This window comes from Podarcis erhardii, assembly GCF_964252035.2.
Source record: "Podarcis erhardii genome assembly, chromosome: 6".
NCBI lineage: Eukaryota > Metazoa > Chordata > Lepidosauria > Squamata > Lacertidae > Podarcis > Podarcis erhardii.
The window spans coordinates 7,013,990-7,026,156 of NC_138510.1; the positions used below are offsets into that span (position 1 = coordinate 7,013,990).

The following is a 12,167-nucleotide window of genomic DNA, read 5'->3' on the forward strand; positions in this document are numbered from 1 at the left end:
GTACGCAGTGTCGCACTTTGGCTCCCCACGTTTTCCACATGCACAATTGTGAAAATTGCCTTGCTGACCATTTCTGTTTTGACCAGGGCTCTCCGCTTCCAAAAGCTGCCAGCGAAATGCCCCAGAGGAAAAAAGGGAGGCAAGAAACCACACAACCCACCTTGCCCCCAAATTTTGTGCCGTTCAGCGATACACTACCCCTGAGCATGGAATTTCCACTTCGGCTGTCAAGGAGGAGACAAGATTTCAGTCTTGCCTGTTCCCATTTTGTGAAGACATGCCTTCGGACATCTCCTAGTTATGTGCCTGAAAATGCCTTGAGAACACAAGGAAGGAAAAGCAGCAGAAAGAGTTGAGAGTGGGACAGCAAACCTCTTTCAAGTCACTGGTTACAACCCCTTTTTTATTTTTATTATATTTTTTGAGGCTGCCTGGAGGCCGAAAAGTTGACCAGACAAGAGGATGCTCTCCTAATATTTGACAGATCATTTTCACAGGCAGACAAAACCATCCGAGAGACAAATATTTCCTTATATCCTTTGCAAGCAGTCTAAGTTTATATATATATATATATATATATATATATATATATATATATATGCAGGTTTTGGTGTCCTCGGGTGTCTTCCCGTGTAAAAGTTGGGGTGTCTAGGCGAAGTTTCGACGAGGTCTCACTCGTCATCTTCAGGCTGGTGCCCAGAACATTCAGGCTCATTCAGAACATCAGGCTCTGCCCAGAACATTGGAGGCTATACACCACACCCCCTCTACAGTATTTATAGGAACTCAAACACTGAGATCCTGCTCTGTTCCAGTAACAAGAAGCCGAAAGCACCAGCCTGAAGATGACGAGTGAGACCTCGTCGAAACGTCGCCTAGACACCCCAACTTTTACACGGGAAGACACCCGAGGACACCAAAACCTGCATTCCTGTACCCGTGAAAATCTACGAAAGCATATATATATATATATATATATATATATATATATATATATATATGCAGGTTTTGGTGTCCTCGGGTGTCTTCCCGTGTAAAAGTTGGGGTGTCTAGGCGACGTTTCGACGAGGTCTCACTCGTCATCTTCAGGCTGGTGCTTTCGGCTTCTTGTTACTGGAACAGAGCAGGATCTCAGTGTTTGAGTTCCTATAAATACTGTAGAGGGGGTGTGGTGTATAGCCTCCAATGTTCTGGGCAGAGAGGAAGTTCCCAGGCTAGTGTGCCTTTTCTTCTTTTGTTCCTTAATTACTTGAGAGATATCTTGAGTGATTTCTTGAGTGATATCCTGAGTACCACTTAGGTGGGTCATTAGGTGTGGATTAGTTGTTAAAGTCTTTGTGTCTTGACCTCTTGAACTTTGTGAAGAGTTTTCCTGAGAAGATGGCTGTACTGTACTTAGTTGTGCTCTGGCTTGGCTTCGTGTATAGGGGCGAGCTGTGGTTTTGTGGCTTGTGTCAGCCAGATCTGTGTAGGGATTGCAGGGGGGTGCAGCATCCGGAGGTGCCACCATGGATTGGCTACTGGATGGTGTCTGTAATTCATCTGTGGAGAGGGTCTGGGTTTGGGTCTGGTGTGGTTGATTGGTGTTGGCGTTCTGTGTGCCTCTGGATCTGGTGTCAGTTTTTGTGGGGAGGGCTAATTTCCAGATGTCTGGCAAGCGGGATGTGTCGTCACGCTTGTTCATGTTGTGAGGGTGTTTCTCTATCTCGATGGCTTCCATGATTAATCTCAGTGTTTGAGTTCCTGCTCTGTTCCAGTAACAAGAAGCCGAAAGCACCAGCCTGAAGATGACGAGTGAGACCTCGTCGAAACGTCGCCTAGACACCCCAACTTTTACACGGGAAGACACCCGAGGACACCAAAACCTGCATTCCTGTACCCGTGAAAATCTACGAAAGCATATATATATATATATATATATAGTGTGTGTGTATATATATATATGTGTGTGTGTGTATTAAAAAATGAGAAAAATTCCAAATTATAAAATACAGAACAAATTACAAGCAATCAAATTAATTCTCCAAAAATGCTTGGCGAAAGAAATTTTCAGCAGGCGACAAACAACCAGAATTGAAGGTGCCTGTCTGATTTTAATAGGAACACTACGTAATAATAATAATAATAATAATAATAATAATAATAATAATAATATTTTATACCCCGCCCATCTGGTTGGGTTTCCCCAGCCACTCTGGGTGGCTCCCAACAGAATATTAAAAACACGATAAAACATCCAACATTAAAAACTTCCCTAAACAGGGCTGCCTTCAGATGTCTTCTACAAGTGAGATAGTTCTTTATTTCCTCTTGACATCTGACGGGAGGGCGTTCCACAGGGCAGGTGCCACTACCGAGAAGGCCCTCTGTCTGGTTCCCTGTAACCTCACTTCTTGCAATGAGGGAACCGTCAGAAGGCCCTCAGAGCTGGACCTCAAGTTACTATGCTAAAAGGCTCACGTCACAAAGAAATTATACAAAAGTGAATTAACTGTGGAACAATCACAAAGGCTTCTTCAGGTGATCAGACAGGAGTATATGGAAGAGGATGGACCTTGTTACAAACATCATGGCAGTGAGACAGTGTGGCATAGCGGTTAGTGTCAGACTGGGACCTGGGTTCAAATCCCCACTTGGCCACGAAGCTCAACATGTGACTTGGGTTTAGTTGCTGCCTCTCAGCCTAACCTACCTCACAGGGTCGTTGTGGGAATTAAATGAGGAGAGGGAGAACCATGTGTGCTCCTTAGAGGGGGGAAAAGTAGAATATAAATGCAATAAATATAAAAGAAACACCGTGGTGCATCTGCAGGAGCCCAGCAAGACACTTTCCTCTGCTCCAGCTGCAACGAAACATGTCTCTCCTCTATCGGTCTCTACAGCCACAGCAGGCGCTGGCAACTCCCCAACGGCTGGACTTCCCCCCCGAAGGCATGCTCTTCCACTGTCTCTCCCGAGACAGACGGATGCCGAAAAACCAAATACAGTGGTACCTTGGTTTTTTAACAGCTTAGTTCACAAACAACTTGGAACCCGAACGCTGCAAAACTGGAAGTAGTGTTCCGGTTTTCGAACTTTTTGGGGGGAAGCCGAACGTGCTCCGTTTTGAGTCCCCCTGTGTTTCCAGTTGCGCTGCTAATTTGCGTCCGTCCCCCACCCCCATTGTAATTCAAGCCTTCTTTTTCCGATTGCAGTGTTCTGAGGTGATATTTGGAGCTTATATTTGATGCTTTTGTTTTTGCTACTTATTTTGCATTTTTTGTTTTGAGGTGTTTTCAGTTAATTTATTTTTGTTACTGTGTGGATCTGTTCAGCTACTGATTGATTGATTGATTGATGGCGGAAATGCATAAAAGCCCCCCCCCCCATCCAAACAATGGCTATCATCAGTGCAGGTAAGACTTTTTTAAAAAAATTATCCTCTACAATACTGTTTTATTTATTTTATAGTACAGTACATTGATTACTGCTCTCATTTTATGGATCAATGGTCTCATTAGATAGTAAAATTCACATTAAATTGCTGTTTTAGTGGTTGTTTTTAAAAGTGTGGAACGGATTAATCCGTTCTGCATTACTTTCTCAAAGCATGGCTTGGTTTGGGAATGCTTTGGTTTCGGAACGGACTTCCGTAACGGATGAAGTTTGAGAACCAAGGTACCGCTGTAAAATAAATGCAACAATTTTTCAAGCACAAGGGGAACTCTAGATCTATGCCATCTGACCAGCGGACCTCAAGGAAACCTAGGTGTCCGGGAAACAAGGAGATCTGGTCTGTTTTGGTGTGTGTGGATACGGTACTGACTCTGGAGGGGAAATGAAGAGTAGCCAAACATCAGAATCTGCCAGCAGCCTCTTTAAACAACCTGATGTCTGCCAAGGTCTCTTGGAAGGCTCTGCACAGCTGCTTAAGGAAAACTGTTTCCTTCCCAGACAGGTTGACGGATCCCTAGAGGAGACCTACCTTCACCCCCAATCATACAACATCTACAGGCTGCAGCGACTGTGACAGGAGCCACTGTGGCACGTTTGGGGGAATGTGCTTCCTCCCATCGCCGTATGCACCGAAAAATGCTTTCCAGTATTTCTGCAAGGTTTCAGCTAGTCGTCCTTATCTAGCAGAAGCCAATTCACCTCTTCCACCTAGAAGTCTGTGAGCCCAGGAAACTGGAGGGAGGGGGAAAGCAGATCTCACCCCACCCCCCAGGCCTTTCTCCCTCAATTTTCCCAACTAAGGGGGGAAAACAGGAAAATTTGGGTGAGCACTGGCAGCGGCAGAACGGCTACGTTTACGTTCTTTGAATGAATGAAATTCTTTTTGATACATTACTTTATTTTAATATTGTGTTGGAAGCTGCCCAGAATGGCTGGGGAAACCCAGCCAGATGGGCGGGGTATAAATAATAAATTATTATTATTATTAAGGCAAGGCTTTACTTAAGTGTAGTATGAAGATTCAACCGCCAATGTGTTTTGTGCTTTACAGACACACTTGCAGATTTGGAAGGGAATCTTTTGCCCAGGGCGGGGATCGAACCCATGTCCTTGAGATTAAGAGCCTCTTGCTCTACAGACTGAGCTATCCTGGGTTTTCCTTTTGTACTTTTATGTTGTGAACTGCCCAGTGATCTTTGGACGGAGGGGGTAAACAAATTAAATTAATGCTGATTATTATATTGATGAAAGCAGCAATGTTTCTGAATACCAGTTGCATTAACCACTGTGCTGCAGCCCTTTGTGTAGCTCTCATAAAGGCTGCACCCCTACATCTTACTGAACCCCTACACTGGCTTCATGTCCCCTTATCCTTAATTCTAATTCTAATAATAATAATAATAATAAATTTTATTTATACCCCGTCCTCCCCGGCAAGAGCCGGGCTCAGGGCGGCTAACACCGGTAAAATTACAATAAAAACTTAATAGGGGAAAAAAATTAAAATACAGGTTAAAATGCAATTTAAAATGCAACCTCATTTTAAAAGTAGCCCATAGATCAAAACCATAAGGGGAGGGAAACATAAGGGTCAGACTGAGTCCAAACCAAAGGCCAGGCGGAACAGCTCTGTCTTGCAGGCCCTGCGGAAAGATGTCAAGTCCTGCAGGGCCCTAGTCTCTTGTGACAGAGCGTTCCACCAAGTCGGGGCCAGTACTGAAAAGGCCCTGGCCCTAGTTGAGACCAATCTAACCACCTTGTGACCTGGGACCTCCAATGTGTTGTCATTTGTGGACCTTAAGGTCCTCCGCGGGGCATACCAGGAGAGGTGGTCCCATAGGTACGTGGGTCCTAGGCCTCGTCCTCAGTTTCTCTCTCCATCCTTACATCCTAAGAGCCACTCTTCCTATAAAGCTTTTGGCACAGCCCCTTAGTACTCACTAGGGACGTCATGGTGGAGAATTCAAAGAGAAATGGACACAGGGGTGCAATCTGCCATAGCCGGCATACCTGTCCCATGTCCAGAGCAGAAATCCACCTGGCCAATATGATCAGGATTTGCTGTTGTCCCAGTTGCTTTCAGTTGGCAAACAGTCACGTTCGCCTCCCACCTGCTTTTGCAAATGAATGGGGTGGAATAACGTAACTTAGCCAAATTACGCACTTTTGCCACAGCAGACAAAATGAGACAAAAAGTGATGTTTATGGAAGAAGGCGAACCGCAGCAGAATGGAAACAGTGCTGCATGCGACAAGTACAGGGCAGAATGAAAAATGCTCCACCTCTGCATTACAGAAACGAAGCCTTGGTACGTGTAACTGAACAGGATACATATACTCCCCATTCATTCTTCTCTCTTCCGTCCCCCTTCCCTTTAGGGTCCCCAAAGCTGGGTCTTCAATTGTAGGCTCTCTGGAGCAGGGATCTGCCTTTTAAACAATCCAGCACAGAAACAACTTTTCTATCAAAAGAAAAGAAGGGAATCCTCTCTCTCTCTCTCTCTCTCAAAAACAAAATTAGCTCATCGCTCAAAATAATGCGGGACACGGGTGGCGCTGTGGTCTAACCCACTGAGCCTCTTGGGCTTGCCGATCAGAAGGTCGGCGGTTCGAATCCCCGCGACGGGGTGAGCTCCCGTTGCTCGGTCCCTGCTCCTGTCAACCTAGCAGTTCGAAAGCACGTCAAAGTGCAAGTAGATAAATAGGTACCACTCCGGCGGGAAGGTAAACGGCGTTTCCGTGCGCTGCTCTGGTTTTGCCAGAAGTGGCTTAGTCATGCTGGCCACATGACCCAGAAGCTGTACGCCGGCTCCCTCGGCCAATAAAGCGAGATGAGCGCCACAACTCCAGAGTTGTTCGCGACTGGACTTATGTAACTGTTAGGGGTCCTTTACCTTTGCCAAAATAATGCATCATACTATTGACTCATGTTCAGCTTGTGGTCCACCAAGACCCCTAGATCCTTTTCACATGTACTACCAGCAAGCCAGGCGTCCCCCATCTTATATTTGTGCAGCTGGTTCTTCCTGTGTAAGTGCAGAACCTGACATTTGTCCCTGTTGAAATTCATTTTGTTAGCTGGGGAGAGACTCCTGCTGCAATCCTGCAGAGCCACTGCCAGCCAGTGGAGTGTGGACCATACTTAGCTAAACAGGTCAGGATCAAGCAGCTCCCCATAATCGATTTATTTTCATTTATTTCGTAACATTGACTGACTGCTTGATTGCAGAAAACAAAACAAAATCTCAAAGCAGTTTGCGAAAAAACGATAAAACGAATAAAATCACCAATAAGAAGAATGCGCACACAAAAACGTTTGTGTTGACCTTTAAAGCCCTAAACGGCCTCGGTCCAGTATACCTGAAGGAGCGTCTCCACCCCCATAGTTCTGCCCAGACGCTGAGGTCCAGTGCTGAGGGCCTTCTGGCGGTTCCCTCATTGTGAGAAGCAAAGCTACAGGGAACCAGGCAGAGGGCCTTCTCGGTAGTGGCACCCGCCCTGTGGAACGCCCTCCCACCAGATGTCAAAGAGAAAAACAACTACCTGACATTCAGAAGACATCTTCAGGGAAGTTTTTAATGTGTGACATCTTAGTGTATTTTTGGTCTTTGTGGAAGCCGCCCAGAGTGGCTGGCGAAACCCAGCCAGATGGGAGGGGTACAAATAAATTATTATTAGTAGTAGTAGTAGTAGTAGTAGTAATAGTAGCAGCAGCTGCCGAGAAAAGTACAGTGAAGGTACCTGCCTTGATATCAACAGGCAGGGAGTTCCAAAGTTCTGCCACACTAAAAGCCTTAATTCATACAAATGCAAAAAGGGTTTGCAGTTGCCTTCGCCAACCTAGTGTGTGCCACTCCCAGGTGTTTTGGAGTGCAACTGGCTAATGCTACTGGGAGCTGTAGTACAAAATATTTGGGTGCTGCCACGTTGAGGAAGCTGGTCTGGAGAATGAGAGTCCCGCAGGAGCCAATCTGAGAGGGTGGGCTAGATGGGTATTTGTTTCTCAAGGGGTCTTGCCATGCCCTCTGGGGTTCCCTTCCACATTTGGGTGCTGGGCATGCACAGAGACACCTGCATGTCACTCAGGTCCCCTGCTGGGGGGCAGACACCACCTGCCCGCCCCCACCTGGCTGGCAAATTGTGCTGCCCCTTCTACTTCATTGGCACTAGCTGAGAGCAGCTTAGGCTCCAAGCAGCGAGTGTGGGAGTCCTTTTTCTAAATTTGTGGTTTTATAAATGATCTTTTAATTGACTCTCGAATCTTTCCCATTTTGACGTTTCTTCGTTTTGCAAAACCACAGCTGCGTGTCGCCCGTGCCAGGAAAGCAAAACAAACGGAGGGAGCCACCGCCGTTGTTTTTGCAATCTTAACGGTCCCCCCATCCAGATCGAAAGGTACAGCCACTGGGCTTAAGATATCCCCAAAGTGCGCTGGACGAGGCAAATCGCAATTCACACAGGCGCTTGGAGGTTCACGCTGCACCCATTTCCACCAATTCCTCCTGAATTCAACAAAAAAAAGTTACAGAAAAACAGAAGGACGCCTTAGGCAGAGACCACTGGTCTGCCTGACCTCTCTGACTGGCAGAAAAAGACATTTCCTCGTCTTTAACTGGAGATGTTTTTTGTTAATTGCATTTGCATCTCACGTTTTCCTGCCAAGGAGTTCATGGTGGCAAACATGCTTCTATCCCTACTCATTTAATCCCTACAACAGGCCTGCGAGGTAGGTTAGGCTGAGAGGCAGCGACTTCAGCATTTCAAAATTTGCCAGGCGCATTTTGCACTCGGGACGCGGGTGGCGCTGTGGGTTAAACCACAGAGCCTAGGACTTGCCAATCAGAAGGTCAGCGGTTTGAATCCCTGCGACGGGGTGAGCTCCCGTTGCTTGGTCCCTGCTCCTGCCAACCTAGCAGTTTGAAAGCACGTCAAAGTGCAAGTAGATAAATAGGTACCACTCCGGCAGGAAGGTAAGAACGGCATTTCCATGTGCTGCTCTGGCTCGCCAGAAGTAGCTTAGTCATGCTGGCCACATGACCTGGAAGCTGTGCACTGGCTCCCTCGGCCAATAAAGTGAGATGAGCGCCGCAACCCCAGAGTCGGTCACGACTGGACCTAATCGTCAGGGGTCCCTTTACCTTTACCTTATCGGCCACCTGTGACTAAGTGAAGATGCCCGGGTGCTAGGAATCATAGAATCATAGAATCCTAGAGTTGGAAGAGACCACAAGGGCCATCGAGTCCAACCCCCTGCCAAGCAGGAAACACCATCAGAGCACTCCTGACATATGGTTGTCAAGCCTCTGCTTAAAGACCTCCAAAGAAGGAGACTCCACCACACTCCTTGGCAGCAAATTCCACTGTCGAACAGCTCTTACTGTCAGGAAGTTCTTCCTAATGTTTAGGTGGAATCTTCTTTCTTGTAGTTTGGAACCATTGCTCCGTGTCCGCTTCTCTGGAGCAGCAGAAAACAACCTTTCTCCCTCCTCTATGTGACATCCTTTTATATATTTGAACATGGCTATCATATCACCCCTTAATGGTGTCTAACATCTCCACCATCTGGAGCTACATGCCCAGGCGTCCTCAGACTGTGACTGCTTCCACACACTAACAACACACCCTGTAGAATTCCACCCGTTATATTTTATCTTCACTATCAGAATGAATTCCAGGAACCCAAAACTCACGTTGAAACATACGACTTTTGAGCTGCCCGGCCCCAAAATGGCAACAAGGCGTTCTGCTAGGGTGACTATAACCCTGGTTTAAGGAGCCATTTGGCGCCTAAGCTTATATATCTGAGTTTCTAACGAGGAGTGACCGGCTCCCAAGGTCACTCAGTGAGTTTCGTGACCAAGTGGGGATTCGAACCCTGGCCTCCCAGGACCTAGTCCGACACTCTAACCACTACCCCACACTGCCTCTCAAAGTCAGAGAGGAGGCGGTATTGACAAAGATTGAACATTCTGCAGGAAACTCAGGGTTCTGCCAGGAGGACAGCATAACCGAACCAGGACCTGGGTTCAAATCCTGACGCAGTCACAAAGCTCTATGGGTAACCTTGGGTCAACCACTGCTTCTCATCCTTAACTACCTCACAGTATTGAATGAGGAAAGAGGGGTCCATGTCAGATAAAAAAGCAATAAAATGAATATAAAAATTCAAGCCAGGCTTCAGATCCCTCCCTAGCCTTGAGCTCTTTCGCACCCTTTGCTTCTCCTCCCCCCCCCCTTTCCAACATCTGCAACGCGGGAGCTAGGGATGACCTCCATCACAGGGCTGTCATGAGATCGAATCCGGGCACGGCCAAAATTACATATATCGCCACGGTACTTTCAGCAGGCAGCCGTTAAAAAACAACCAAAACATGTCCCTTGTAACTGAAGCAGATCTCTCTGGCTCCTCCTGTCCAGTGGCCCGTCTATTCTGACTGGCAGCTGCCCATCACCAAGGAAGATCTCCTGGCCCCATCTCTTGGGATGCCTCCGCCAAGGATTCAGCGGGGATTTCTGCATGCAGATGCCGGAGAAGAGGCACCACTAAACTGGGCTTTCGGAGGTAATGCGGTGGGGGTGCCAGGCGAAAGGCAGCTCTTCCTTAGGCGAGGCCGGGTTTCCTCTCCGCTGGGAAGCCCCGGAATTAAAAGACAGGGAAATCCCACACCCGAATACCCTCCCCCCCCCCATGTCCTATTTCCTTGCTGTAGAAAAGGGGGAGATCTCTGCTGCGGGCTGTCTCTCCCGGTGCAAAAGAAAGGGGTTCCCTTGCTCCGGCAGAAGATACCAGCTCTACAGGGTGGGGCTGAAAAGGGGTGGAGGGGAATTGGAGAGAGGGAAAGAGAGGATATTTGCAGGGAGGAAGAGGAGGAGGAAGGGAAACCCCCACCGCAGACTCTGGAATGGGAAAGCCCCTGCGACTCCCTTCCCTCCACCGTCGGGGGGGGGGCGAGGATGCAGCAGAGCGGGCGGGGTGGGGGAACACTCTTGCAATGCAGACAGGCAGGCATGCAAGCTAGGAAGGGACTGCAGCCCAGGCGGGCTGCTGGGAGCGCCCTCTTGGAGCTTTCCAACGCAACCCTGATTTTTTAAAATGCATATATATATATATGTGTGCATTTTTAAAAAATCAGGGTTGCGTTGGAAAGCAGCCCTCTTGAACGCACATTCTAAATTAATGCACATTTATACATGTGCATTAATTTATATTTGCTCCGAGCAAGTCGTGCAAGGGCTGACGGGCATCACTCGCCACGCGACACGCCCGGCAAATCCCCGGGTCACGGAGGAGGAAGCCGGAGGGCGCGCGCCAGCAGCCCGCCTGGGCTGCAGTCCCTTCCTAGCTTGCATGCCTGCCTGTCTGCCCTGGCTGCTCCTTCCAAAAGGGAAGCCCCCCACCCCCACCTCCCCAGAGCTGGCAACCGAATGCGTTGTAAGCGATGCAAACTCCCATTCCGGATCCCCTTCCGAGCAAAAGCCACGCATAGGGAAGGCTCCCTCTCTCTCTCTCTAATCGTATGCAAAACCACCGCACATGGCTTTCATTTTAAAAGCAAAGGGCCATAGGACGGGTGTTTTTTTTTTAAAAAAAATGCAATGCCCCCCCCCCGCTCCAGAGGAGGGGGTGTGGAGAGAGACCCTCGCTCAGTTGGCAAAACGGGACGCGGCTACCCCACACCCCAAACCCACAAGCTTTGCCTGCCTCCCTCCAAGTCCAGCAATTTGCAGGCACGAAGCAGCTGGGCTGTGTGTGTGTGTGTGTGTTGGCTTATTTCTTTCCCTCCACCTCCACCCCTGCTGCCCATCTCCTCCCAGTCCATTGCAACTGGATCTCTCCTTCCCTGCCCCCCCCCCAGTGGCACACTTGATGCATTTATGAAGACGGGAGGGAGAGAGAAAGAGGCTCGCTCGCTTCCCCGCGCGGCAGTTTCAGGAAAGCCGTTTTTCCTCTCTCTCTCTCTCTTTTTTGCAACGCGATGCAAAGACAGGAAGAGGACCGGGGAGGGGCGGAGGGGCTTTTCCTCTCTCTCTCTTTTGCAAGGTCTGCTCCGATCCCGCTCTTTCCCTCCCCTCCTCCCAGGAAACACCCCCCTCCTCTGCCCCCCACCCCCGGCCCGATCGCTTCCCTTTTGCACCCGCGCCGAGGACCAAGCGAGTGGATGCTGGTCTGTCTTTCCGTAGATAAGAGAATATACATTTTTGCAAAAAAAAAAAAAAAAAAGGAGAGGGGGGGGGGTTACTCACGTTCTGTGCATCCGAGGCCCCTGCAGCCTCCCCCCGCCGGCTGGAGCACATCCGTGCCTTCCTGCTTTGCTTGCCTTCCTCCTCCCCCCCCCCCCCCGGGCCGCTTCTTCCTCGCCTCTTATTTTAAAGCTCCAGAATCGACACCCTTTGAGGAAAGGGAGGGGGGAGGGAAGGAGAGGAAGAGAGAATTGGAAAGCAAGCTTTGAAGAAGAAGAAAAAAAATACTGGCTGGCAGGGTCTCCACTGCGCACGCGTCCCCCAGCCCCAGCGATTGACTTCCTAAAGCAACTGCTGTTTTGCACTTCCTCGCGTCAAGAGCGAACCAACCAGCCCCCTTCCCGCTCCTCTCTCTCTCTCTCTCTCTCTCTCTCTCTCTCTCTCTCTCTCTCCCCACCTCCCTCTTCCCGGGACCGGGCAGTAGGGGTTGCCAGCCCACCCCCAGCTCATGCACACGCATGCATGCGCACATGCACACCTTTTCCCGGGTGC

The 12,167-nt window shown here is 48.8% G+C and overlaps 1 protein-coding gene across 1 annotated transcript in view; it reads right to left on the reverse strand.

The window, feature by feature from the left end:
• Nucleotides 1-11,914, reverse strand: part of RGS19 (regulator of G protein signaling 19) — a 67,410-nt gene extending 55,496 nt beyond the window's left edge. Inside the window, exon 1 of the mRNA XM_081868130.1 lies at nt 11,679-11,914. The gene's annotated coding sequence lies outside the window, so the exon portion shown is untranslated. The remainder of the gene's footprint in view (nt 1-11,678) is intronic.
• Nucleotides 11,915-12,167: the final 253 nt, after the last annotated feature.